At 42.1% G+C, this 26643-nt stretch overlaps 2 long non-coding RNA genes across 2 annotated transcripts; one reads left to right on the forward strand and one right to left on the reverse strand.

Moving 5' to 3' along the window:
* Positions 1–2346: 2346 nt before the first annotated feature.
* LOC309343999 lies at positions 2347–23663 on the reverse strand. The gene is made up of 5 exons (XR_014157510.1): positions 23585–23663; positions 19734–19891; positions 16270–16358; positions 4212–4382; positions 2347–2466 (listed from the first exon to the last, which is right to left on the reverse strand). It is a non-coding gene; the product is annotated as an uncharacterized lncRNA (long non-coding RNA).
* On the forward strand, positions 16338–17071 carry LOC309344002. The gene is made up of 2 exons (XR_014157515.1): positions 16338–16484; positions 16951–17071. It is a non-coding gene; the product is annotated as an uncharacterized lncRNA (long non-coding RNA).
* Positions 23664–26643: the final 2980 nt, after the last annotated feature.

Raw genomic sequence — 26643 nt, forward strand, 5'->3', positions numbered from 1 at the left:
TTCTGGGCAGGGTACCCATTCATTCTTAGACATTTCAACAATGCCTAGGATAGAGTTTTCAAAGCAGCAGCTCCCTCCCCTAGTGCAGTGATGAATTAAGCTCTGGACTCAACCAGGCAACTCTCCTGTGCTTGATTTTATGAGACAGGAGGGACAGGGGTCAAGAGGGTACATGGTCAGAGGTATAGCTGCCAACACCTTTTCAACACCAGCCAACTACAGAGGCAGAAACCAATCCCACATCACATCAAAAATGTTATTATAAAACCAGCCTGGGATATTCCAGCAGAAAGCATCAGAAGTGGCAGCATCCACACAGATGGGGTGGGGGGACTAGCATCATGTGCATCTGAAGTGATATTATTATTTTTATAGAACCATAGTTGGAAAGGACCCTGAGGATAATCTAGTTCTAGTCCAGCTCCCTGCAATGTAGGAAAATGCAGCACTGTGAGACTTCCTATGTACACAGGTACATAGGAAGTACCTTTGAACCAAATCATTGACCCATCTGGGAGAGGATTGTTTACAGTGACAGTCAGTGGCTCTTTAGGATTTCAGACTGAGAGATGCAAGGAGCTTTCTACATGCCAAGTGGTTGTTGTGCTACTGAGTTAGAGGCCATCCCTCCACTAAAAGACCATATAACATCGATCTTGAAAGACCTACACTGGCTCCCAGTACGTTTCCGAGCACAATTCAAAGTGCTGGTGTTGACCTTTAAAGCCCTAAACGGCCTCGGCCCAGTATACCTGAAGGAGCGTCTCCACCGCCATCGTTCTGCCCGGACACTGAGGTCCAGTGCCGAGGGCCTTCTGGCAGTTCCCTTGCTACGAGAAGCCGTGTAACAGGGAACCAGGCAGAAGGCCTTCTCGGTAGTGGCACCCGCCCTGTGGAACGCCCTCACACCAGATGTCAAAGAGAAAAATACCTACCAAACTTTTAGAAGACATCTGAAGGCAGCCCTGTTTAGGGAAGCTTTTAATGTTTAATAGGTTATTGTATTTTAGTGTTCTGTTGGAAGCCGCCCAGAGTGGCTGGGGAAACCCAGCCAGATGGGCAGGATATAAATAATAAATTATATTATATTATTATTATTATTATTATTATTATTATTATTATTATTATTATAAAATGTACCAGGCAAGTAGAATTATAGTATCAGAGAATTGTAGCGATGGACAGAACCTGAGGCTTACCTAGTGCAACCCCCTGCAATGCAGGAATTCTGCCCACAGCCATCCCTGGGTGGGCTCGAACCACCAACCTTCTGGTTAACAGCCAGGCACACTAACCCATTGCACCACAGGAGTAAAGCTGTCTTCTTGTCACTTTTGGTTTCTTTTTTCTTGTTGCGTGTTTCTGCAAAATTGAAGTTTCGTTGGAAAGCAAAATAATAGGATTCATATTGGAGCTTCAATCAACTACACAGAGTTGTTCACAGGTTACCTCCATACTAACCAGCCTATTTTACTTTAATGGAAAATTATCCACTTAAAAGAGAAATGAAAAGCAATATTCTGCTGACAGCTTTGGAAAATGATAATAATTCATTAAGCCAGAGGATGGATTAATTTAGTTGGAAACCTTCCCCACCACCACCACTTTAACTCAGGTGTTCAAGTTTATTTTTCAAACCTAATAACAACTGTATGTGCAGCATTTGAGAGCTACAAATTGTGATGGTTGATTTTCTCCATAAGATGGTTGATTTTCTCCATAAGATTATATCCTTCTGCTCAATCATCTCCTTCCAAACTCAACAAATTTCCACAATGCAACATAGATTTCACTTATATTTGCCGCCAATTTTTTCTGAAAGTGGAACTTGAAGCCAATTGGGTGAAACAGCTCAAGCAATGTTGGGATACAACTTAAATAACTGTAGCAAAATTACTCCAGAAAATCTCTTAAACCACTATTTTTTAAAAACCACCACCCTGTGTTTATTAGGCATCAGCATCACTTCTGTGTGGTGGCAAAATAGTGGAGCAAATCGGGGTGATTCAGGAGTCATTCTTCTTCCCAAGTTGAATTGCAATGTCAATAACCTCTATCCTCCTAGAAATTCATGGGAGTTTTGAACTGTAATTTCCTCACTATTTGTTAGGATCAAGCTGGGAGTCAGGAGCAGGTCAGCAAGATGGCAATGAAGTTAACTCTTTATTCAAAGAAAAAAAAAACAGCTCAGGCCTGCTGAGCACAGCAACTCTTGCCAGTAGGTCTTGCCCCCAATGAGACAGTTGTTGTGTGGACTGAAGGTTCCTGCCTTCCCACCACTCTCTAAGTCTCCTCCTCCTCCCCTGGGTTCTTCACAAGCAACCTGAGACTTCTTCACCTTGTCTTGAGGCCAAGGGGGAAAGGAGCTGGTCACTGCAGGAGGGTAAGTCCCTCTCTGGCTTCTTAGGCACAGCCTGCTACATCGCTGCCTCTTGGCCCTCCTCCTCTCCAACTTTTGCCTCTGGACTGCTCTCGGCAACAGAAGAAGAAGAAGATGAAGAAGATGAAGATGAGTCTCAAAGATGAAGAAGATGGAGAAGAAGATGAGTCTCAAAGCGGCTAACATTCTCCTTTCCCTTCCTCCCCCACAACAAACACTCTGTGAGGTGAGTGAGGCTGAAAGACTTCAAAGAAGTGTGACTAGCCCAAGGTCACCCAGCAGCTGCATGTGGAGGAGCGGAGACGCGAACCCAGTTCCCCAGATTACGAAGCTACCTCTCTTAACCACTACACCACACTGGCTCTCTTCCACACAGCCTCTTCCTGCTCACTAAACCCATTTACCTCTTCAGCTTCTGACACTTCCTCCTCCCCAGTCTGCTCTCTCTTCTCCCTCTGACCACTCGTCAGTGTCCCACCACCAATCCCCTGGCTCTGAGCCTTCTTCTCTTGGGAGTTCTCAATGCTAGCACCATTTTCATGAGTGAAATATGGGGGAACGCTAAATCCAGCAGTAGGAATGGAATTTTGCATGACATGGTGGTACAGGTGGCAACCATTCCATGTGTGGGTTCCGTTCCTGGCCCCTTGCACATCGGCAAAACATGTATAAGCATGCATAAGGCCCGTTATGCCCTGTTATGCTCTGCCCCCATTCCTCCCCCCTTCTGCCTTCTTCTAGGTCCAATAGGACCCTGACGTTCACTACTGTTCGTCAATTGGACACACCTAAAATGGTTGTAAGGGACGCGGGTGGCGCTGTGGGTTAAACCACAGAGCCTAGGACTTGCCAATCAGAAGGTTGGTGGTTTGAATCCCCATGACGGGGTGAGCTCCCATTGCTCAGTCCCTGCTCCTGCCAACCTAGCAGTTCAAAAGCACATCAAAGTGCAAGTAGATAAATAGGTACAGCTCCAGGGGGAAGGTAAACAGCGTTTCCATGTGCTGCTCTGGTTTGCCAGAAGTGGCTTAGTCATGCTGGCCACATGACCCGGAAGCTGTACACCGGCTCCCTCGGCCAATAAAGCAAGATGAGCGCTGCAACCCCAGAGTTGGTCACGACTGAACCTAATGGTCAGGGGTCCCTTTACCTTTAAAATGGTTGTGGCCTGTATTCTGATCAAAAAGCCACCGTTCCATAATTCAACAGGTAACACAGTATACAGTGGTACCCCGGGTTAAGAACTTAATTTGTTCTGGTGGTCCGTACTTAACCTGAAATTGTTCTTAACCTGAGGTACCACTTTAGCCAATGGGGCCTCCCCCTGCCACTGTGCTGCTGCCACGCAATTTCTGTTCTCATCCTGAAGCAAAATTCTTAACCTGAGGTACTATTTCTGGGTGAGCAGAGTCTGTAACCTGAAGCGTCTGTAACCTGAGGTACCACTGTAAAAGTAATGGTTTTTTAGAAACCATGCATAAGAAAACCTTAATCTTCCTAATTAATACTTAAAACTTAAATAAACATTTTCTTTTTTCTTAATTGTTTTTTCTTTAATTTTCTTTTTGTAGTATGAGATTGTAAATTCTTTGTGTATGTGTGTAATTTAAATTAATAAAGATTATTATTATTTTTTTTAAAGTAATGTTAGAAACCTAGACAGAAGCACTAGCATTATAAATTGTGTCCAACAAGGAAAACCAATGCAATAACCCCCATGTCTGAATGCACCCCATCTGGTCATAATAAGTGTAGGCTTTACGGGTGGGAGTTATGCTGTTAGAAACTCACAATGGGCGAACAGAGCCTATGGTCTGTTAGTTGCTCATACCTGTGTCGGCAAGAATCCTGAAAGTAGGGCTGCAAACTCTCCATCTTCCTTCCTAGAAAAGGTCCTGCCGAGCCACTGAGAATTCTCCCGATTTGTCTCCCTTCTCAGCAACTTCTTCAGTCTGGCAGCTGCCACAGCTCAGAATGAGAGGCCAGGCTACTAATTTAAACACTGGGGAAAGAAACCACATTTACTTTTTGAGTGACAGATTGGATATTTATTACAAAATTGGATACCAACTGTCATGCTGAGATCCTGGATTTCTGATGTGAATCTGATATTGCTGTGAGGTGCCAAAATATCTCTGGGAGTTATATATGTCATTTCCTCCCCACCCCACCTCCAATATACTAAAGCAGCTCAAATATTGAATGTATAGCTTATGGTTTTTTAGTAGAGGGGGAGAAATTCAGAAAATTTGGAGCAATTGCTCTGCAGATGAAATTTCTAAAGGCGGATTTGTTAACTAGGTAATGGAAGATAGTTACTGTTTTGCTGTTGCGGTTTTGTTACATTGTGTAGTGTTTTATTGCAATGGCACAATAACTGTATTCATTCTTGTGGTATAATAATAATAATAATAATAATAATAATAATAATAATTTATAATTTATACCCCGCCCATCTGGCTGAGTTTCCCTAGCCACTTCCAATCCAGTGTTAAAAACAATAATAATAATAATAATAATAATAATAATAATAATAATTTATAATAATAATTTATAATAATAATTTATAATTTATACCCCGCCCATCTGGCTGAGTTTCCCTAGCCACTTCCAATCCAGTGTTAAAAACAACAACAACAATAATAATAATAATAATAATAATAATAATAATAATAATTTATAATAATAATTTATAATAATAATTTATAATAATAATTTATAATTTATACCCCGCCCATCTGGCTGAGTTTCCCTAGCCACTTCCAATCCAGTGTTAAAAACAACAACAACAACAACAACAACAATAATAATAATAATAATAATAATAATAATAATAATTTATAATAATAATTTATAATAATAATTTATAATTTATACCCCGCCCATCTGGCTGAGTTTCCCTAGCCACTTCCAATCCAGTGTTAAAAACAACAACAACAACAACAACAACAACAACAACAATAATAATAATAATAATAATAATAATTTATAATAATAATTTATAATAATAATTTATAATTTATACCCCGCCCATCTGGCTGAGTTTCCCTAACCACTTCCAATCCAGTGTTAAAAATAATACAGCATTAAATATTAAAAACTTCCCTAAACAGGGCTGCCATCAGATGTATTTTAAAGAGAAGATAGCTGCTTATTTCCTTCACATCTGAAGGGAGGGCGTTCCACAGGGCGGGCGCCACTACTGAGAAGGCTCTCTGTCTGGTTCCCTGTAATCTCACTTCTTGCAATGAGGGAACCGCCAGAAGGCCCTCGGTGCTGGATCTCAGTGTCTGGGCTGAACGATGGGGGTGGAGATATTTATGAAGATAAATATGTTATCTTCATAACAATCATAACTGTTACATCATCATCATCATTAATGATAGTGATGCTGATAATGTTGATAATGTAGAGTTGTACACGCACACACACACACAAAACATGGGAACCCAAAAAAGCTGAATCCAGCCCCAGAACAATTTGTGGTGGGGCTAATGTTTAAGGTTTATAAACCCTAATTAAACATTTGCTGGGAGGGGGGCAAGAAGGATACACTGCATCTCCTCCCTCCCTCCCTCTTGCTGCCTTCACTACAGGGAAGACCCTCTCAAAGGAGCACCTAGAAGTTTGCAAGATTCAATCCTGCTGGGTGCTGCTTCCCAAGTACCTTCCCAGCTGTTCAGGAGAGGATTCAGCCATGATGGGGTCTGCACAGAGACCCCAGCGCGGTCTCTGTGAGGAACATGCTGATGAAGTAGACCCCTGCAGCCTGCTTCATCAACTGACAACACCAGATTGCACTGGGTAACCCAATCTGGGTCGCTCCAAGGCTCTCTCAGCCCATCTCAGCCCAAGCCTGGATCCCAGAAAATTGACCTTCAGTTTGGGATTCATCAAAATGTGGTACACAGCCCTAGATATCCTCATGATCATGTTGATGATCTCCTTGACCAAGCTTCTACTTAGTGGCCCAGTTGTCCCACCAGGTTTCATTAGCCACCACCGATCATTGCTAGGCGTCAGGGATTCCTGGTCCCTCAGCCTCACTTGTCTACACCATGAGTATCTGTGTCTAAGTTTATTTAATCATTTTCTGCCCGCAATTCTCTCAGAACACTTTTAAATCAGCTAGCAATGCATTTGGTAGTTTTGGACATGAGGTGGAGTTCACCACTTGAGACAGTGGGTGGGCTGTCACATACTGGACAGGTCACAACATATAGCATTTGGCTTGATGAGTCAGAAGTTCTGGTGAGTCAGAAGGTGTGGGCTTGTACTACATCTAAAGGATTGCAGCATTTCTTGATATTCTCAACTGTGATGCTGAAGGCAACATATATAAACTTTGGACAAAGGTAGAAAATGAAAACAAGGTGCAATAAAATGGCATTGACAAAAAGTGGGTGGAATCATTGGTGGCCATACAATTGAAAATCAGGCAGCAGAACACAAAACAGTATCATATGGGGGAAAGGAAATACCTTCTTTTAATGAAATTTGGGTTGAGCTAAAGGCTATGTTGTTGCTACAGTGCTAAATTTGAACAACCCACTTTCCATTTTTAACACCTATTTACCTCAGAATGAGTGGCCTTGATAACAATCAAAAAATCAATAAGAAATCTGGTATTCAAAAAAGAAAAGAAAAGAGAAATATAGAGTTATGAAATATAGGAAACATGCATAAGAACATAACTCACTGATGACATTTAATAAGGGTTTAAACCTTCAAGCGCTAGCCATTTCCAGCCCCATCACATAGTGGTTTATAGACATGTACCGGTATACACTCTGACAGAACTCTAGAAAATTCAGAGAGGATGTCAGCTTCTCTCATTCATTGTAGGATCACTTACCAACCTTAAGGTTCCATCATATCCTGCTTTATTCAAAACCCAGTACAGTCATACCTCAGGTTACAGACGCTTCAAGTTGCATTTTTTTTGGATTACGGACCTGCCAAAACCCAGAAGTACCCGAACGGGTTACTTCCGGGTTTCGGGGGTCGCGCATGCACAGAGGTGCCGAATCGCAACCTATGCATGCGCAGCTGCGCCACTGCGGGTTGCGAACGTGCATCCTGCATGGATCACGTGTTGGTGTTTCACAACTTTGACCTGTGGCAGGACCTTGGCCAGACCTTAGCAGAGCGTACGCAGAGTTCCAGAAAGCAATCAGTTACAGGCACGATGGATGAAGCAGGAGCAAAATGCTGCTATTAGTAACTTGGTTACATAGATGTGTTTATTATTTACAGCAGACTCTACAAGTTACTATATACGAGAACAGACACGTGGATCTTTCCTAGCTCTCTCTTAACAAACTCCAAACGACTCTCAGAACTCACACTGACCAACACACACTCCAGTCAGTAAGGGTCATAAGTTATTATGCCTGTGTGAGACCTTAACCAAAAGTAAACCTGTTTCCAGGGTCCCATATCTCCAGGCAGATAACTCCTCTCTGCTCAGTCATCCTTGGCTGTCGGCCAACTCTTAATTGACGCTGTGTGAAGCTGCACAGAATGGCATGTAGTCAAAAATCCCAACATCACGTCCGCAACCTGAGCGTCCACCGTAGTGACAATCAGTGGATGTGGAGAGAGGAGGGAGAAATGTAAACTATGATGATGTCACAATATAGGTAAGGGCACAATTCTAGTTCTACATCCACTGGGATGAGCAAGTTAGGATGTGACAGATCTATAGCTTAGCCAGCAGGTTCCCAGCTCAGTTTGGCAAGAATTTGGTCAGATAACGGGCTCTAAAAAAATGGCTAACCTATAAAAATTTATTAGAAGAATGTGATAATAAATTAAGATTAAAGAATTATGACACTTTAAAACAAATTGGCATAAATTGGCTGCAATATTATCAGCAGAATCTTTGAGCAAGATAAAAGAAAAAAGGGGTTTGAGAAAATAATCTCTGATTTAGACTAAGAACTTCTCTCAAATAACAAAAAAGAATCTGTCTAAAATGTACAAATCATTATGTAATGGTAAAGATGTAATGGTAAAATGGGCACAAGACCTGGGATATAATATAGAATTAGAAAAATGGGATAACCTCTGGAAAAATGATATTAGATTCACAGCTTGTTACACGATTAAAGAAAAATTCCTTAAAACGATGTACTGGTGGTATATGACTGCAGCAAAATTGGCTAAAATGAACAAAAAGATTAGTAACAAATGCTGGAAATGTAATCAAAAAGAGGGGACTCTTTTCCACATGTGGTGGACGTGTCCCAGAATAAAAATATTCTGGGACATGATATATGAAGAAATAAAAAAAAAATGATTAGACATACATATTTTTTAAAAGCCAGAATTATTTTTATTGGGAATTTTCACAACAGACATCCCAAAGGAAAATAAAAGAGTCTTTCTATACGCAATCATAGCCACAAGGATCATGACAGTGAAACATTGGAAATGTAATACAATTCCCACAAAAGAAGAATGGCTCTTAAAATTAAGTGAATATATAGAACTTGCCAAATTAATGGATCTAATAAGAAATCACTCAAAAGAAAGAACAAGGAGAGAATGGGCTGTCGTTATTAATTACATGGAAAAAGAAGGCTTCCAGAACATCACCTGGCTTAGCATAGACTAAATCCCACTGACAGTCAGACTGTCTCTCCAATATTTATCATTTGAATACAGTTATCCAGGGGAAAAAATTATTTGCTAAGTATGTTCGTTGATAGCGGGAAGTCAAGATACGAATAAAGGAGCCAAGCTGAAGCTGTTTTAAAAAGGCTTGAACTCCCTATGTAGAAGTTGATATGAATTATTTTTTTTAGGTTTGTTATCTATTTTTCCATTTTCATTCTTTGTTTTGTTTCTTCTCTCTTTTTTATTCTTTACTTTTCTTTTCAGTTTTATTTATATATATTTTATGTATTTATGTGTTTGCAACTAATAAAAATCTAAAAATAAAATAAAATAAATATAAAATAATGCTCTGTTCTCAAGAGGGGATTCCAAGAGGGCAGGGGGGGGGGCGATTGGTGTTTCTAATTAGTTGCAGGTCCTTTCTGTATTCAGTCCAGAAGAGCCAATCCCTTAGTTGACGTCTATTCAAGCTCAAAGCAGAACTCAGTTCTGAAAGAGATATGGTTTTCAGAGTTGGTTACCATCTGATTCCATATACCACAGAGCAGGAAAATGCTCAATAGCCATACAGTGGTACCTCGGGTTACAAACACTTTGGGTTATGTGTTTTCAGGTGGCGGACCGCAGGAAACCCGGAAGTACTGGAAAGGGTTACTTCCGGGTTTCGCCACTCTCACATGTGCAGAAGCGCCAAATCGCATCATGCGCGTGCGGAGTGTCACAAATTCTCTGCGGTGCTTTAGCAGAAATGCTCAGAGTTCCAGGTTCTTCAGTGCAGTATATTTATTGTGAGCTATATATACAAATATCTACAGGCTATAATACAAGAGCAGTTCATACAGTCAAACAGAGTACCTGGCTGCACCTTAAGGCAAATAGGAAGACCTTTCTATCTATCTCTCTCTCTCACCACACTCCTCTACACCACCCCCTTACTGCTGAACAGGTTTCCCTTTTAAACCAATGACAGCCAATCAACTGACAGCACATTACTGCTGAGTCTTTCTGACCCAGCACTTCCATAGAAAGTATTGCAGGCTGATTGCATCTGCCAGTTGCATCAGCTAGCAAACTCAAGCCTGCAGACTTACTATTTTACACAGCATTCTGTGAATCCCGACATGCAGATGCGGCGCTGCAAGTTACGAACGCTGCGGGTTGCAGACGTGCCTCCATCATGGATTACGTCCGCATCTGGAAGGTTCCACTGTAGTAGCATTTTTTAAAAATATATATTTTCACTGAGCACAGTCCCCTCTCGCTGGCCACCCAGATTCTGTACGATGAAGAGCTTTGCACCATCTTAACTGAAGCTGGCATAAATTATGCTGGTTTCCCATAGCTATGATTGTTTCCTAAGTGTGCTAATAAAATATATGGATAACGGGAAGACATGATATAGGGGGTGCAGATCTCTACTACTGTCATTCTGCTGCTAGGGATAGAGGAGGAATCAGTTTAAAATGGATTTATACATGAAAATATGTGGTTCTGATGCAATCAAGTTTTGCACACATTAGTTTGTGTGCCTGTTTATGTCTGAGCTGTGTTGCCTGGGTTATTGTTGTTAGGTTAAAAAAAAAAGCCCAACTAATTATATGCAAAATTATACCCAAATAAATTACATATACGGGTAATACATATCAAGGAATCAAGTCCCACGTTGTACTATATTTCTACAGTGTTATATTATAAATATATTAATACACTTTTTTAAAGAGTTTCTATCTGTTTATGCATTGGTTGCTTTAGGAAATCTGGTGTGCATATGCATATAAACATGCATATAATCAGTGCTATAGCTATAGCTTAGGGCCCCACTCTCTTGGGGGCCCCAAATAAATTTAGGGGGGGGGACTGTATGTACATTTCCAAAATATAAGATAAAAAACAAATAAAATAAAAACTACATACAGCAACAGTGTTTGTGTTGTGTAGGCTCCTATGATTTAGGTCAGGCATAGGCAAACTCAGCCCTCCAGATGTTTTGGGACTACAACTCCCATCATCCCTGACCACTGGTCCTGCTAGCTAGGGATGATGGGCGTTGTAGTTCTAAAACATCTGGAGGGCTGAGTTTGCCTATGCCTGATTTAAGTAATGGGCCCGCCTGCTAGCCTGCTCCCAAAATATCACTTGTTTTAGATACCTATTAGCTCCATAAATTACCACATAGCATATATTCAACACAATAAACAGCCACAATTTGTTGTTGACAAAGGACAGTTGGGCATATACCTTCAGTAGTTTAGGGCCTCATCAAACCTAAATCTGGCCCTGCATATGATTGTTCATATTTTCAACAGAACTGGGAGGGTTCGTTGCTTGTCGGAATGAAGGATTGAGATGAGACTTCAGAAAAATATATATGCAGATAAACTCAAAATCCGGCAGACAGCAGCAGCACTGCCTCTGAGACAGAAGCAGTGTAGCTCCGCCCTGCACAACCAACCAGCCAGCCAGGCACCCTTTTCAGGGCTGGGGGGTGGCTTTTGCCCGTTCGTTTGAAAATGTCTGTACAAGGGGAAGAGAAAGGGTTAAAATGTAGACCAATAGCAAAGCCGGAGGCGGAGCCTACCTGTTTATAAAAGGGCTTAGCCCAACGTTTAGGTGTGGGTAGTTGGTTGGTTTTAGTGGGTTGGTTGGTTGGGGAAGGCAGTTGGAAAAGCAGTTGGCAGGCAGTTGGAAATAGAGAGACAGTTAGGGCAGTGGGTTCTTGTGTGAGGGGAGGTATACCTCATAATGTGGTATACTTCATAATGTGGTAGAGTAACCCTACTGAATTTGGGGGCCTTGGTCACCTCCCAGTACATTTCCGAGCACAATTCAAAGTGTCGGTGCAGAGGTTAATATTAACTCCAACTAATCTAGAATGCGGCAGCTAGATTGGTGACTGGGAGCGGCCACTGAGACCACATAACACAGGTCTTGAAAGAGTTACAGTGGCTACCAGTACGTTTCCGAGCACAGTTCAAAGGGTTGGTGCTGACCTTTAAAGCCCTCAATGGCCTCAGCCCAGTATACCTGAAGGAGCATCTCCACCTCCATTGTTCTGCCCAGACACTGAAGTCCAACACCGAGAGCCTTCTGGCAGTTCCCTTACTGCGATAAGCCAAGTTACAGGGAACCAGGCAGAGGGCCTTCTTGGTAGCAGCGCCCGCCCTGTGGAACGCCCTCCCACCAGATGTCAAAGATAAAAATAACTACCAAACTTTTAGAAGACATCTGAAGGCAGCCCTCTTTAGGGAAGCTTTTAATGTTTAATAGGTTATTGTATTTTAGTGTTTTGTTGGAAGCCGCCCAGAGTGTTGGAAGCTGCCAAGAGAAGGGCGGGGTATTATTATTATTATTATTATTATTATTATTATTATTATTATTATATTATAGAGACAGGAAAAAATAAGAGTAAGAAGGTAAAGAGTAACAACATTTGGAATGCAGTTAAAGTTTGTGTCTTCAATAAACTACACTCTTCTTTTTTAACTTGAGACTAAGTGATTTACCGGGGAGGACCTGGTTGGTGGCAGCAGATTAGTGGTGTACGGGTCAATAGTCTGTGAGACGATCGGGGGCTCCATATGAACGCCACAGGGGGCTCGGATGTGGAGGCAGTGCATCTCTGCAAAATAGGGGGCCTCGCTGTCTGCAGAGAGGAGGAGGCAGCTTCCACCGCCAGCCGCCGCAATGCAGATGTGCGATGTGTCATACCCATGCCTTCACGTAATGTGTGTGACGTCACACGTACTATGTGCTGGCATGTGCGTGTGAAGTTGCACATCCATGTTGTGGCAGCAGGCACCTTCAATCCTGAGGGTGAGTTGGCCCTCCTGGTTGGAAGTGAACCTAAAGAACATCTGTTCCAACCACCTGCAGTGCAGGAATAGACAGCTGTCTAACACAGGGATCAAACCGGCAACCTTGCCGTTATCAGCACCATGCTCTAACCAACTGAGCTGTAAATCCTCCTGCATCTTATACTAAATCTTTCTATCAGTCCGTGATTAGGCCTCAGCCCAGGCGCATATTGTAGAATATCTTGTATCTGGAACCCATGTGTTCTTTAAAAATGTTAAGCAAATGTGGAGTTCTTCAGATTTTATTGGTGTGGGAAAATACACTTTAATTAAAGTTTCTAAAGTTGTAGGGGGTGGAAATCCCAGCAAGTATATCAAATGTACTTTTGCAAATGTAGCCCTAAGGACAAGTCTAATTACTTTCTTTCCCACCGTTTTCATCTTTCTGTTTGTTTTGTTGATAATGTTCCACCATCTGATGACATTAACAGAGAGCAAGCCTGGTGACTCATTCCATGGCTCAGCTAGGGAGCCTGATGCTGTTCAAAATAGAGGGGGGTGCATATATATATATATATGATATATATATGATAGATTATTTGTGCTATTCTGCTGGAACTCCTACTGTGGCAATCCTTGTTGTGCTTCCACAAGAAAAATACAAATAATACACTAGACCAGAGATTCCTAACTTCTGTATTCTTGAGACACCTCTGTTGTGCCAGATTAGCAGTTGGTTGAAACTAATATTTGCAAATTCTCCACATTTTCATAGAATCATAGAGTTGGAAGAGACCACAAGGGCCATCGAGTCCAACCCCCTGCCAAGCAGGAAACACCATCAGAGCACTCCTGACATATGGTTGTCAAGCCTCTGCTTAAAGACCTCCAAAGAAGGAGACTCCACCACACTCCTTGGCAGCAAATTCCACTGTCGAACAGCTCTTACTGTCAGGAAGTTCTTCCTAATGTTTAGGTGGAATCTTTTTTCTTGTAGTTTGGAACCATTGCTCCGTGTCCGCTTCTCTGGAGCAGCAGAAAACAACCTTTCTCCCTCCTCTATGTGACATCCTTTTATATATTTGAACATGGCTATCATATCACCCCTTAACCTCCTCTTCTCCAGGCTAAACATGCCCAGCTCCCTTAGCCGTTCTTCATAAGGCATCGTTTCCAGGCCTTTGACCATTTTGGTTGCCCTCCTCTGGACACGTTCCAGTTTGTCCGTGTCCTTCTTGAACTGTGGTGCCCAGAACTGGACACAGTACTCCAGGTGAGGTCTGACCAGAGCAGAATACAGTGACACTATTACTTCCCTTGATCTAGATGCAATACTCCTATTGATGCAGCCCAGAATTGCATTGGCTTTTTTAGCTGCCGCGTCACACTGTTGGCTCATGTCAAGTTTGTGGTCAACCAAGACTCCTAGATCCTTTTCACATGTACTGCTCTCAAGCCAGGTGTCACCCATCTTGTATTTGTGCCTCTCATTTTTTTTGCCCAAGTGCAATACTTTACATTTCTCCCTATTAAAATTCATCTTGTTTGTTTTGGCCCAGTTCTCTAATCTGTCAAGGTCGTTTTGAAGTGTGATCCTGTCCTCTGGGGTGTTAGCCACCCCTCCCAGTTTGGTGTCATCTGCAAATTTGATCAGGATGCCCTTGAGTCCATCATCCAAGTCGTTGATAAAGATGTTGAATAAGACCGGGCACAAGACAGAACCCTGTGGCACCCCACTAGTCACTCTTCTCCAGGATGAAGAGGAACCATTGATGAGCACCCTTTGGGTTCGGTCAGTCAGCCAGTTACAAATCCACTGAGTGGTAGCATAGTCAAGACTGCATTTTACCAGCTTCTTTACAAGAATATCCATTTTTATCCATTTAGTTAGTCTACTAGGAGCTACTAGGAGCTACTGGGTATGATTCCATGGTCAGAAATACTCAATGAGAAAGGAGCCCAAGAAGGAGGGGAGTTTATAAAGGAGAAACATTGAAAGCCCAAATGCAAACGTTAACAACAAGAAAAGTGGGAGGCATCTAAGGAACCTGTGTGGCTGCAGAAGGAGCTTATAGATGAGCTGAGAGTTAAGAAGGGCATGTATAAGAAATGGAAGAAAGGGGAAATCACAAAGTAGCCAACAGTTGCAAGGGGAAGGTCAGGCTGGCTAAAGCTCAGAATGAGCTTAGGCTTGCAAGAGAGGTTAAAAATAATAAAAAGGTTTATTTGGCTATGTCCCAAGTAAGAGGAAGAACAAGCAAGTGGTAGTTCCTCTGCGTGGGGAACATAAATAAATGCTATTGGGTGACAGAGAAAAGGCAGAACTATTCAACACCTACTTTGCCTCTGTTTTCACCCAAAAGGAAAGTGATGCCCAACCTGGTGATAACAGTACAAATGATGTGAGGAGGGAGTTGTAGCCCGAAATAGGAAAGAGGCAGTAAGGGAACACCTAGCTACTTTAAATAATTCAAATCTCCAGGGCCTGCTGAGCTGCATCCAAGGCTACTAAAGGAGCTTGTGGAGGTAATTTCAGATACTTTGTCTATTATCTTTGAGAATTCTTGGAGAACAGGTGAGGTCCCTACAGACTGGAGGCAGGCAAACGCCTCCCTGTCTTAAAAGGGGGGGGGGGAGGAAGATGCAAGTAACTACTGACTGGTGAGCTTGACATCGATACCAGGGAAGGTCTTAGAACAGATAATTCAACAGTCGGTCTGTGAGCATTTACAAAAGGATGTTGTGATTACTAAAACCCAGCATGGGTTTCTCAAAAATAAGACATGCCAGACCAATCTGATTTCCCTTTTTTTTTTCTTTCAAAAGCTGCTTCCCACCCCAACCCCTTATTGACTACTATATATAAATTATACATTAAAGTAGACAAATAATACAGTGGTACCTCAGTTTAAGAACTTAATTCGTTCTGGAGGTCCGTTCTTAACCTGAAACTGTTCTTAACCTGAGGTACCACTTTAGCTAATGGGGCCTCCCGCTGCCACCGCTGCGCCACCGCATGATTTCTGTTCTCACCCTGAAGCAAAGTTCTTAACCCGAGGTACTATTTCTGTGCTTAACCCACTAAAAGATACATTTTAAAATGTATATCAAGGGGAGGGATGCCCATTGTTCCATTGTTAAGCAAGATAGCTAAAGTAATGGTGTCATGTCCTCTGTTGTGACATGTCCCCCTGCTGAGTGACATGGCTGAGGACTTTGGGAAGAGCAACTATTTCAGGATAGTTAGTCCAGGCAAGAGGAGCTAGTTTTTGCAACAACAGATATCCTCAGGGCCACCTTAGATGCTTTGAGGGAAGTGGCTTGCCTTCTCCCTTGTGGGCATCATCTTCCAGTTTTGGAGGCTCTTTTGACAAGATGCACTCTCCATGAGAGGTTTCTGAAAGTTTAGCTGCCTGGTGCCCCCAACGCAGTGTAGAGATAGAAAGTGTTGAGGAAATAAATATAATCCATTACCTGACCTTCTTTCTTTTCTTCCCTAGATTTCAAAGGCTGTGCAGGCTGCTGGCCTCCTTCTGTGACTCACCGAAACATGATGCCCTGGTCTATAAGGAGGAGGAGGACAAGAAGGAGGAATTAGTGGCTGTGACAAAAAAAAAAAAAGGGAACTGGTAGTCAAAATCAAAGTAATCCATGTTTGACGCAAGGCTCGGGAGATGGATGTCACTAAAGTAAGAGATCACCTGTGTTCATGAGGAACAGTGAGGCCAGAGAGAATCTGGCTCGCTGGGGAGGAAGGAGGCAGATCACTGATACAAGAAGACTTCAGGGACATCACTTTTGAAGCAGAGAGATAATCATGTTCCTTTACATTTTCCATTACGGTGTAGTGCCCACTGCAGTCTCTCAGGTTTGCAGGTGTGCCCATCGGTTCAAAGGGTTGGCAACCCAAGTTAGACTGTTGGACTAGGACTAGGGGAGCAGGGTTCAAATCCCCCCCTCACCCATAGAACTGAATTGGCGGCCTTGGGTGCTCACTGCCTCTAGGCCTACCTCACAGAGCTGTTGTAAGGATGGGATGAGGAGAGGAGACTCACGTAAGCCACCCTGAGATCCTTGCAGGGAAAAGGGGGTATCAATGGAATAATAAATGAATAGTGAATGAAAAAAATAAGAATCTTTTCTTTTTTCTTCCAGGCAGAAAACAATAGGCAGCAGCAATAGGAAGTCCAGCATCTCCAGCCCAGCTCCTCTCCAAAAAGACCCATTTCCCCCCTTCCCCACAATCCAAAATATACAAATAAATAGATAAATTGCACCTGCTTGTTACTTGGATATATTTTTCTTTGATTCTAATACAAATATATATTACAAACATGCTACTCCTGGATCATGATCTTATCCTTGGAAGTGATTTTCCCAACCATTGTGAGCATGGAAGGAAATCCTGGGTCTTGCTGCAGGAGCCAACAGTTTGGCTCCTTCCCTTGTGGTCTTGTTGCTCCTAGATGGAAGGAAGTGTGCATGGGTGAAGACAAGACAGAGTTTGGGTGGGGCAAGAAATTCCACTCAGTTCGTGCATTTGAAAGCGGGCCTATCCCACAGGCACATTCTGGAACGATATTGTGAGAGGCCATTCCAATGTCTGTTGAGGGGTGCGAGGCTCTAGGGGTCTTGGCACTTAACCAGGCTTTGTGCTTCCTTGCAATGAGGCACAACAGCCAATGATATTGTTTTCGGTTGGCACACTTATTTATGGTATGAAAAGGTGAAGGTACGTAAAGGATTTATAAATCATGTAATGAGGAAAAAATTGTATAGATTATGGAATAAATACACAAATCTATTAGAGGCAAAAACACCACTTTGGCTCTCGCCATTGTGAACTATAATGGTAAAGAAAAAGAATATGATCAAAGGTCTGGAAACCAAGCCTAATGAGGAACGGTTGAGGGAGTTGGGTATGCTTAATGTTTATGATGTTTTAATGTATTTAAAAAGTTTTGTTGGAAGCTGGGGAAACCAAGCCAGATGGGCGGGTATAAATAATAAATAAATTATTATTATTATTATTATTATTATTATTATTATTATTATTATTAACCTGGAAAAGAGGAGACTGAGGTGGAACCTCCACACACGTTAAAAACATTGTGAAAATGATTTTTTTTCTAAATTGGTTTGCAAAATGCACTGAATTTGCAATAGCTCACAGTGTCACAATTGTATATTGCACTTTACAATACATTCAGAATGTTTTATTTGCAGCTGTACAGCTGAGTCCTGAGAGGAGATATGATGGCCATCTTCCAATATCTTAAGGGTTGTCTCATGGAGGATGGAGCAAGCTTGTTTCTCCTTCTCTAGAGGATAGGATCCAAACTGATGGCTTCAGGTTAGAAGAGAGATTCCAAGTAAACACCAGGAAGAATTTTCTGACAGTAAGAACAGTTCAGCAGAGGAATGAACTCCCTCGGAAGGTGCTGGACTCTCCCGCCTTGGAGGCTTTAAAGCAGTGGTTGGGTGGCCATCTGTCATGGATGCTTTCATTGAGATTCCTGCATTGCAGGGGGTTGGACTAGAGGACTGTACTGGTCCCTTCCAACTCTACAATTCTTGAATTCACAGCATATTTCATACGCCGAATGGGAGACAGTTTTGTCTCAGCACTAATTATAGTGAGTATTCTCTGATGCTGGAGATTAAAAGAAAATAAAGCAGCTAGAAAAAGTAATTAGTCTCCATGGGTAATTCTTTACAGTGAAGGACTATCTCATCATCCTCATTTTAATCCTAGGAAAACCTCTAGAAAGCCTTTAGGGTCATTGTTTGACTCAGATGTGTAGAACTATAGCAAACAACATGAGCCCACTTGACCCCCAGGTGAACCACATCTGCACAATAGTGTTCCAGGTCTCTGAAGCCCATATCAAGGAATGACTGGGGGTTTCCAGATCCTACACTCCTCTGTTTGTTTGTTTTTTTAAAGCACCCTGCAGCAAGACCTTAAGGCTTCAGATCCTGCTATAACACAATGGGAATCATAGCTCTCCTGATGTTTTCAGACTCCAACGCCCATCAGCCCCAACCAGCATTGCCAATGAAGGGTGATGGGAAGCGTAAGCCAATGACATCTGCAGGGCCACAGGTCCCCAATCTACATGGCAAATCTCCCATTACCATGTGCCAAAGAAGAAGAAAGAAGAAGACCATGTGCCAGAGCTGAAGGACAAAATGTTTGTTTTCTGATCTTTCAACCTATGACCGGGAAGACTGGGAATTTGCAACAGACTCATGCACTCCCTCTCTCCCCACTTTCACACTCAGATTTTACTGTTGACTTTGTCTGGCAAACTATACCTTCTCATTAACATTCAAACTGGGAAGTCCCTCTTTCCCCAGTCCCACAACAAATGTTCTGTCGAAGGGCCATGTCTTTGCGCCATGGAAAATCAGGCGGCCATGCATATATTAACTTGCTGTATCTTCATGGTGAGGGAATGGGGAGAGTGCCTCTGACATTGATGTGACTGAATCTGAGCATGTGAGGCAATGGGAACCTCCCCAAACTAGATGAGAGACCGTGGGTGCAATCTTCCTTTAGCTTTTCATCAAGTAATGATATCCACTACTACTTTATTCAGAAGATAACTTCACATGGTTTATTAATTTTAAATATCCATATTCCGCTTTTCTCCCCAAAAGCAGACCTCCAAGGTAGCTGGCAATAAGAGGAAATTAATTCATCAAAAGCAAAACAAAAATGTACAACGTCAGTGGTGACTAATGAAGGCATATGAGGTGGAAAGTGTTATTAAATGTTTTTAGCCCAGACCTTAAATGGGCAAGCTGTTTCTGTTGAGGGCCCCATTCCCTCAAGAATAATTTGAGGGACTAATTTGCTGGGGGCCACATACTACTCTTTCCCCCTCTCCTTTTGCCATCTCCTTCTCTCTTTCTTTTTGACATCCCTTTCCTACATCTTTCCACCCATATGAGATCAGGTCCTGCAGAGGGATGAAGAGTTACTTTGCTGATCTTATCAAGTGCCTTTTGCCTCCAATGGATTGTTTCTCCTCAGTGGGAACTGCCACATTCATCTTGCAGTTGCATTTGGTGAAATTTGATGTTGGCAATTCTACCCAGAACAATTAGAAAAAGCAAGTCTTCAGGCAAGTTTTCAAAGCATAGCTCTTACAAATCAGGGTGAAATGAAAGGTGTGATTATCACTTACAGAAACAGTAGTTACAGGCTTTAGAATTTGATTCATATGACAAAATAAAAGTCCTATGAGTCACTATTAAATCCAACATGAAACAGGGAAGAGAAGCACAATGAAATTAAATGAATTTAGAATTGGAAGATTATTAATGGCAACTCTGTATCTCTATTGCTAATACATTCCTAGGCTGCATAATGATAATAATAAGAACACCCTCTCATTCTGAGACAATAATAATAATAATGGAGAGGTCATTTTTAGGATGTAGGATTAATTTTGAAGCTGGGGGACATGGAACATCCTGGGGCTCCTCTTGGCTCCTGCAGCTGATAGCCAAATTTCCTATGTGCTCTATCACACCACTTAAAAGTCACTTCTGGAAATGTAGCAGAAGTTTAACGTTCATTTCTGTGTTAAGTTTTCCTGGGGGGTGGGGGACTGTTTGCAATCCCATTAACTTGGAAAATCATGAAGTATACATGGAGGAGAGAACATGCTTGTTTTCTCCTGCTCTGGAGGGTAGGACTCAAACTACTACTACTACTACTACTAATTTATTATTTGTACCCTGCCCATCTGACTGGGTTTTCCCAGCCACTCTGGGCGGCTTCCAACAAAGATTAAAAATACATTAAAATGTCACACATTAAAAACTTCCCTGAACAGGGCTGCCTTCTGATGTCTTCTGAATGTTAGGTAGTTGTTTATCTCTTTGACATCTGATGGGAGGGCTTTCCATAGGGCAGGTGCCACTACCGAGAAGGGCCTCTGCTTGGTTCCCTGTAGCTTTGCTTCTCACAATGAGGGAACCGCCAGAAGGCCCTCGGTGCTGGACCTCAGTGTCTGGGCAGAACGATGGGGGTGGAGATGCTCCTTCAGGTCTTCAAGCTGCAAGAAAGGAGATTACGACTAAGCAGTCAGAAAGCTTTCTGACAGTAAGAGCTGTTCAGCAGTGAAACAGACTCCCATGAGAGGTGATGGGCTCTCCTTCCTTGGAAGTTTATAAACAGAGGTTGGATGTCTACCTGTCATGGATGCTTTAGCTGAGATGCCTGGTTTGCAGGGGGTTGGACTAGATGACCCTTGGAGCCCTTCCAACTCAAAGATTTTAGGACTCTATGTCTGAATTCCCAATTCATTCAAATTTGAATAGGAGGTTTTAAGCCTCAATATTTAAATGCTTCATCTCTTGATTGTTTGCGTTCTTGGCAGGCTTCAAGAATGAAAAAACCTGTCAACTGTCGAGCAATTCCCCAAATCCCACACACATTTAAATTATGAAAGGAAATGGCTTCCTTTCCCACTGGTTATTTACCAGTATTTAAAATAAGGGGCTGGAGGTGGCAGAGAAAGGGGGGGGGGTTGAAATCTTGTTTCCACTTAAGGGAAAGTAGAATAAAGTGCTGAATGATATTTGTTGCCCTGCACATTGGAAGGACACACTAGCAAATATTAAATATTCCAATCTAGATTAATTTATATCATGCATTCAAATAAATGGAAAAATTCCACTGATTTTTGATGGAGTTGAAAAAAGAACTTGCACTGGAAATGTCTAGTAGTTTCTGTAAGAGGCAAGAAAATCTGATATTAGCGATGTTTGGGGGGAAATTCTTCCAAAGTATTAGTACTAAGCTACATCAAAACAGATAATTATAGGAAGAATTGTGGAATTTAGATTAGCTTTGGACACTTTATAACATAAAATAATGAGTGAGAAAAATGAATTTTGTTGATTAGTTAGTATAAAATATAAACAAAAAAAATAGGTGGCCAACTGTCAAATTGCATGCTAATGTTGCATGCTATCTATCATGTGCTATAAGATTAGAAGTACCAGTGAGAAGTCAAGCTTGCCTGGTGTCTGCCCTCACCACACGATTCTACTTCAATTCCACTCAAGTTGACTTCTGATTGGAATGAATGTACTGCAGGACAGAGGTAGGTGCCAGCCCAATACTTTATCTTCTACCCTAGCAGTATAAACCAGTTTTGGGGAACTACAGGCTATGGTGTGGCTAGGTAAAAAGGTAAAGGACCCCTGGACAGTTAAGTCCAATCAAAGGCCAATTCTGGGGCAACAGGACACCGTGACGGAAACCGGAGAACATGGAAACTCTGTTTACCTTCCCGCCACAGTGGTACCTATTTATCTACTTGCACTGGTGTGCTTTTGAACTGCTAGGTTGGCAGGAGCTGGGACAGAGCAATGGGAGCTCACCCCATCATGGCGATTCGAACTGCTGACCTTCTGATCAGAAAGCCCAAGAGGCTCAGTGGTTTAGACCACAGCGCCACCCATGTCCCACAGGGTGTGGCTAGGGTGTGTTTGTTGTGGTCCTCCAGGACTCTCTATCTGGCCCATGAGATTCTCCATAGACTCTACACCTCACCAGCATTTGGTATTTCCTGGCTGGAACTTGTCCTTGAACTTTGCTAATGGCTCTTGCTTGGCTATATGGAGGATGGACAGGGGCCTGTTTGCAGATGTGTAAGGGCAGAGATTTTGTGCTGGTTTCAGGTGGTCAGCAGAAGCTGCTGAGAACCCCTCAGACATGTTCCAAGCAGAAATGTCCAAATTAGCCCTATAAATTTCACTTTGCCCAAAATATGGTGGAGAGAACCTACATGTAAATATAGAACCAGTTCCAACTGTTGCAATGAAGGAGTGACTTCTTCTGAGTAGACATAAAGAATTGTTCTATATGTATCATGTCTCCTTCATTGCAACAGTTGGACCTGGTTCTATATTTACAGTACATGTTGATAAACAGAGATCTTTTTTCTCCTCCACACACCTTCACGTTTTCAATTTTCTTCTTCATTTGTCAGTACGCTCCTGGGGGAGAGGGGCTCTGCACATTTCACAGTTTATGCATCCTACCTTTCCCCATCTGACAGAAACAATCTATGTCAAAGTCATTAGCTGCCATAACATTTTAACTGTCTCTGTGAGGTGAGGGCCTCAGATCTGGTGACAATAATTAAAAAGGCAAATACAAGGAGGAAAAACCTGAACTGTAACAGGCAAACTATTATAATGGCAGATTGCTAATTACTTACAGCTCTTTATTGATGACACTTTCAAGAACCATTAGCCACATTCCTTTGTTTCATTAGTTTCATTACAGTTTATCTCCAAGAAACATGTCTGGAGATGTTTTTTAATTGACTTTCTAAAATCAGATCCATTTCAAAGTGTTTATTGAGTCTCCACACAGGAATGCAGAGATACCCACCCATAAACTAGGTGCAGTCAATGCGTGATGTGAACTTTTTTTTTTTTGCTTCAAGAAAGAAACAGAAACCACATATGGGATTATTGTTTGGAAGAGAGAGATGGGAAGGAGATCGCTTGGAGTAAGGAATGTGAAAGTACATGGAGGTCAGAAGCAATGTGGCATAATGGATAAGAATGACGGATGGGGAGAGAGGGGGAAGTTGTTGGAGGTGAGGTTAGGTGTTAGGAGATTAATAGTTCTTTTCACATTAATCCAAGACTCCAGTTGAGTGTGATTCCCCCACCCCATAATTTATCAGATAAGCAATCTGTTGTTAAATTTGGGTAATTGTCAGTGAAACTATGCTGAAAGGGTTTGGAGGCTTACTCTTGTCACAATAAATTGTGGCACTTTTGAACTCATAATCCAAGGATAGCAAACATATGATACTCCAGCTATACTTAGTAACAATCAGGTAGTGGACCAAGGTTCCACAATAGCTGTTGTCACCATAGGAACCATTCTACTGAGCAGCTCTCTGGAAAATATATTGGAGGGATTTTTAACCACATAAATACCGTGCAGAATCTTGTGTTCTGGAACTTTTGCTATTCAGGTGTTTACATTAGTACCAGATTCCCAACTTCTAGCTAGAACAACTTATTTATGAATTTCTTTGGGGGGGAAGAGTAATCATAAGTCAACATGTGTTAAATTCAAATTCTAAGCTGTTTTATATTTGTGATAAGAAACAGTGCTGGTCACTTTAAGCACTGGCTAAGTCTCATCAGTGCTATCAGATAAAAAAAAGGTAAAAGGTAAAGGACCCCTGGATGGTTAAGTCCAGTCAAAGGTGACTATGGGGTTGCAGCGCTCATCTCGCTCTCAGGCCAAGGGAGCTGGCATTTGTCCACAGACAGCTTTCTGGGTCATGTGGCCAGCAGGACTGAACTACTTTTGGTGCAATGGGACACCGTGACAGAAACCAGAGCTCACAGAAAGGCCATTTACCTTCCTGCCACACCGGTCCTATTTATCTACTTGCACTGGCATGCTTTCAAACTGCTAGGTTGGTAGGAGCTGGGACACAGCAACGGGAGCTCACCCCATTGTGGGGATTTGAACCACCGACCTTCCGATCGGCAAGCCCAAGAGGCTCAGTGGTTTAGACCACAGCGCTACCTGCGTCGCATAAATAATATGCATATCGAATATGCAGAGGGTATTTAGGAACTCACAAGAGGGGGCTGAAGGTCTGATATTAAAAACTCAGCAGGAAATGAGGAGACGAGTTGGGGATAGACAGAGGCTGCACTCAGAGAGGTGACCCAGTGACAAGAATGGTCCTTGACTCCTTTGGAAATAAGGGATCCACCAGATGGATCCTAAAGTAAGAATATAATCTAAGGATCTGAATGATCCCTAAAGTTATTCAGGCTACCTGAACCAAAACATGACAGTTTTTTAAAAGTGTTTGTTCAAATTGTGCAATATTTTAAATCTGCATTGAGAGCGGTGCTTAATTATCAACAACCTTGTTTAGACAGGAACGACACACAGAGAAGCAGCATTCTATACAGGAACCCCAGGACTCATGTAGCTGAACCCACTGCCAAAAGATATGGAAATTTTGGAGCAGGAGGGAGACAAATTGAAATTGCAGAGTTTTGAGAAACTTAAAGATAAGGTGCGAGACTGATTACATTACTTTCAAGTAAGAGAGGCCTATAATTTGGATAGGAAAAATGGTTTCCAGGTGGAAAAATCAAAGTTGGAAACAGAACTGCTAGAACCCAATGCTAAGATATTGTCGAGAATGTATAACCTGCTGTTGAAATGGAACACTGAGGATGAAACGGTAAAATCTGCTATGATAAAATGGGCACAAGATGTTGGTCATAACATTATGTTTGCTGACTGGGAACAGTTGTGGACCACCGGTATGAAATTTACGGCATGTAATGCCTTAAGAGAGAATATTATGAAAATGACATATAGGTGGTACATGACCCCAGTTAAGCTTGCAAAAATCTATCATTTGCCCGATAATAAATGTTGGAAATGTAAAGAAACTGAAGGAACATTCTTTCACCTTTGGTGGACGTGCCGAAGGGTTAAGGCGTACTGGGAAATGATTTATAATGAACTGAAAAAGGTATTTAAGTATACCTTCTTGAAGAAACCAGAGGCCTTTCTCCTGGGTATGGTCAGCCAATTGGTGTCAAAGAAGGACAGAACTTTTTTTATGTATGCTACAGCAGCAGCCAGAATACTCATTGCAAAGCACTGGAAGACACAAGATTTACCCACCCTGGAAGATTGGCAGATGCAAGTAATAGACTATATGGAATTGGCAGAAATGACCGGCAGAATCCAAGATCAAGGAGAAGAGCAGGTGGAAGAGGACTGGAAGAAGATTAAAGCCTACCTACAAAAACATTGTAAAATATATGAATGCTGAGGACATTGAAAATGAAACGAAGGGGTTCTAGTGACTAAGATAAATAAGAGTACAAAGGGAGGTATAAAGGATGAAAATGAATAACGAATGAGCTTGCTGAACTAATTTTTAAGTGGAATACAAGAAAGGGAGGCGGGTGGAAGTAAGGGAAACAAGGTTTTGAAGGTTACAAATCTGAAAGAGAGTTTTTTTTATGCTAATTTTTCTTTTTTATGTGTTTTTTCCTTTTGTGATATTTGTTGATTTTTGTTGGTAACTTTTTTCTTTTGTAACTTTTTTCTTTTGTAAAACTCAATAAAATATTATATATATATATAAAAAAATAAAAATGGAAAACCAGGGATCCTGCAGCTCAGCCATTTTGGAAAGCAGAGTTGGAGGTGGCATTCAGTTCTCTGTACTTTCCCCTCCAAACCACTGCTCGATCTGATTCCTCTTCCTTTCGTCAGCCAAGATGGTCCATCCATGGGGCAGGCCGAGGTAGCCGCTTCAGGTGGTGGAATTGCAAGAGATACCATCCTCCCAGGCAACCCACCGACTGCCTCCACCACCACTGGAAAAGCAACCAAGCAATTAAACCTCTGTGTTGCAAGGAAATATCAGTTGCGCGTCGAGGTCCCCAAGACACCCCAAATAAAAACACAATGACACTTAATTTTTGTTTAAGGTTTTTGGCATAATTTTGGCCACAACTTTATTAAATTACAGCAATGTGAGTGGTTGCTTAGGCATTGGTAGCACTAACTGACCCCACACGGGGACAGCTCTGACATTCGCACCCCCCGCGAAGTCAGGAAGGGTAAGTCACCTGGGGAGAGAGACGGGACTGGGAACCATGCCTCACCTCTCCCCAGAATGCTCCCAGGGGTTCTTGCGTGGCCCTAGCCCCTTGCCAGGGGGTTTCGGACAAAAGCATGATGAGCCCCTGGGTTCCTTTAATGGAAAATCCTTGAAGCATCAGCAGCATTTTGGAGGGGCAGGCACA

This window comes from Podarcis erhardii (genome assembly GCF_964252035.2).
Source record: "Podarcis erhardii genome assembly, chromosome: 6".
In the NCBI taxonomy this organism is placed as follows: domain Eukaryota; kingdom Metazoa; phylum Chordata; class Lepidosauria; order Squamata; family Lacertidae; genus Podarcis; species Podarcis erhardii.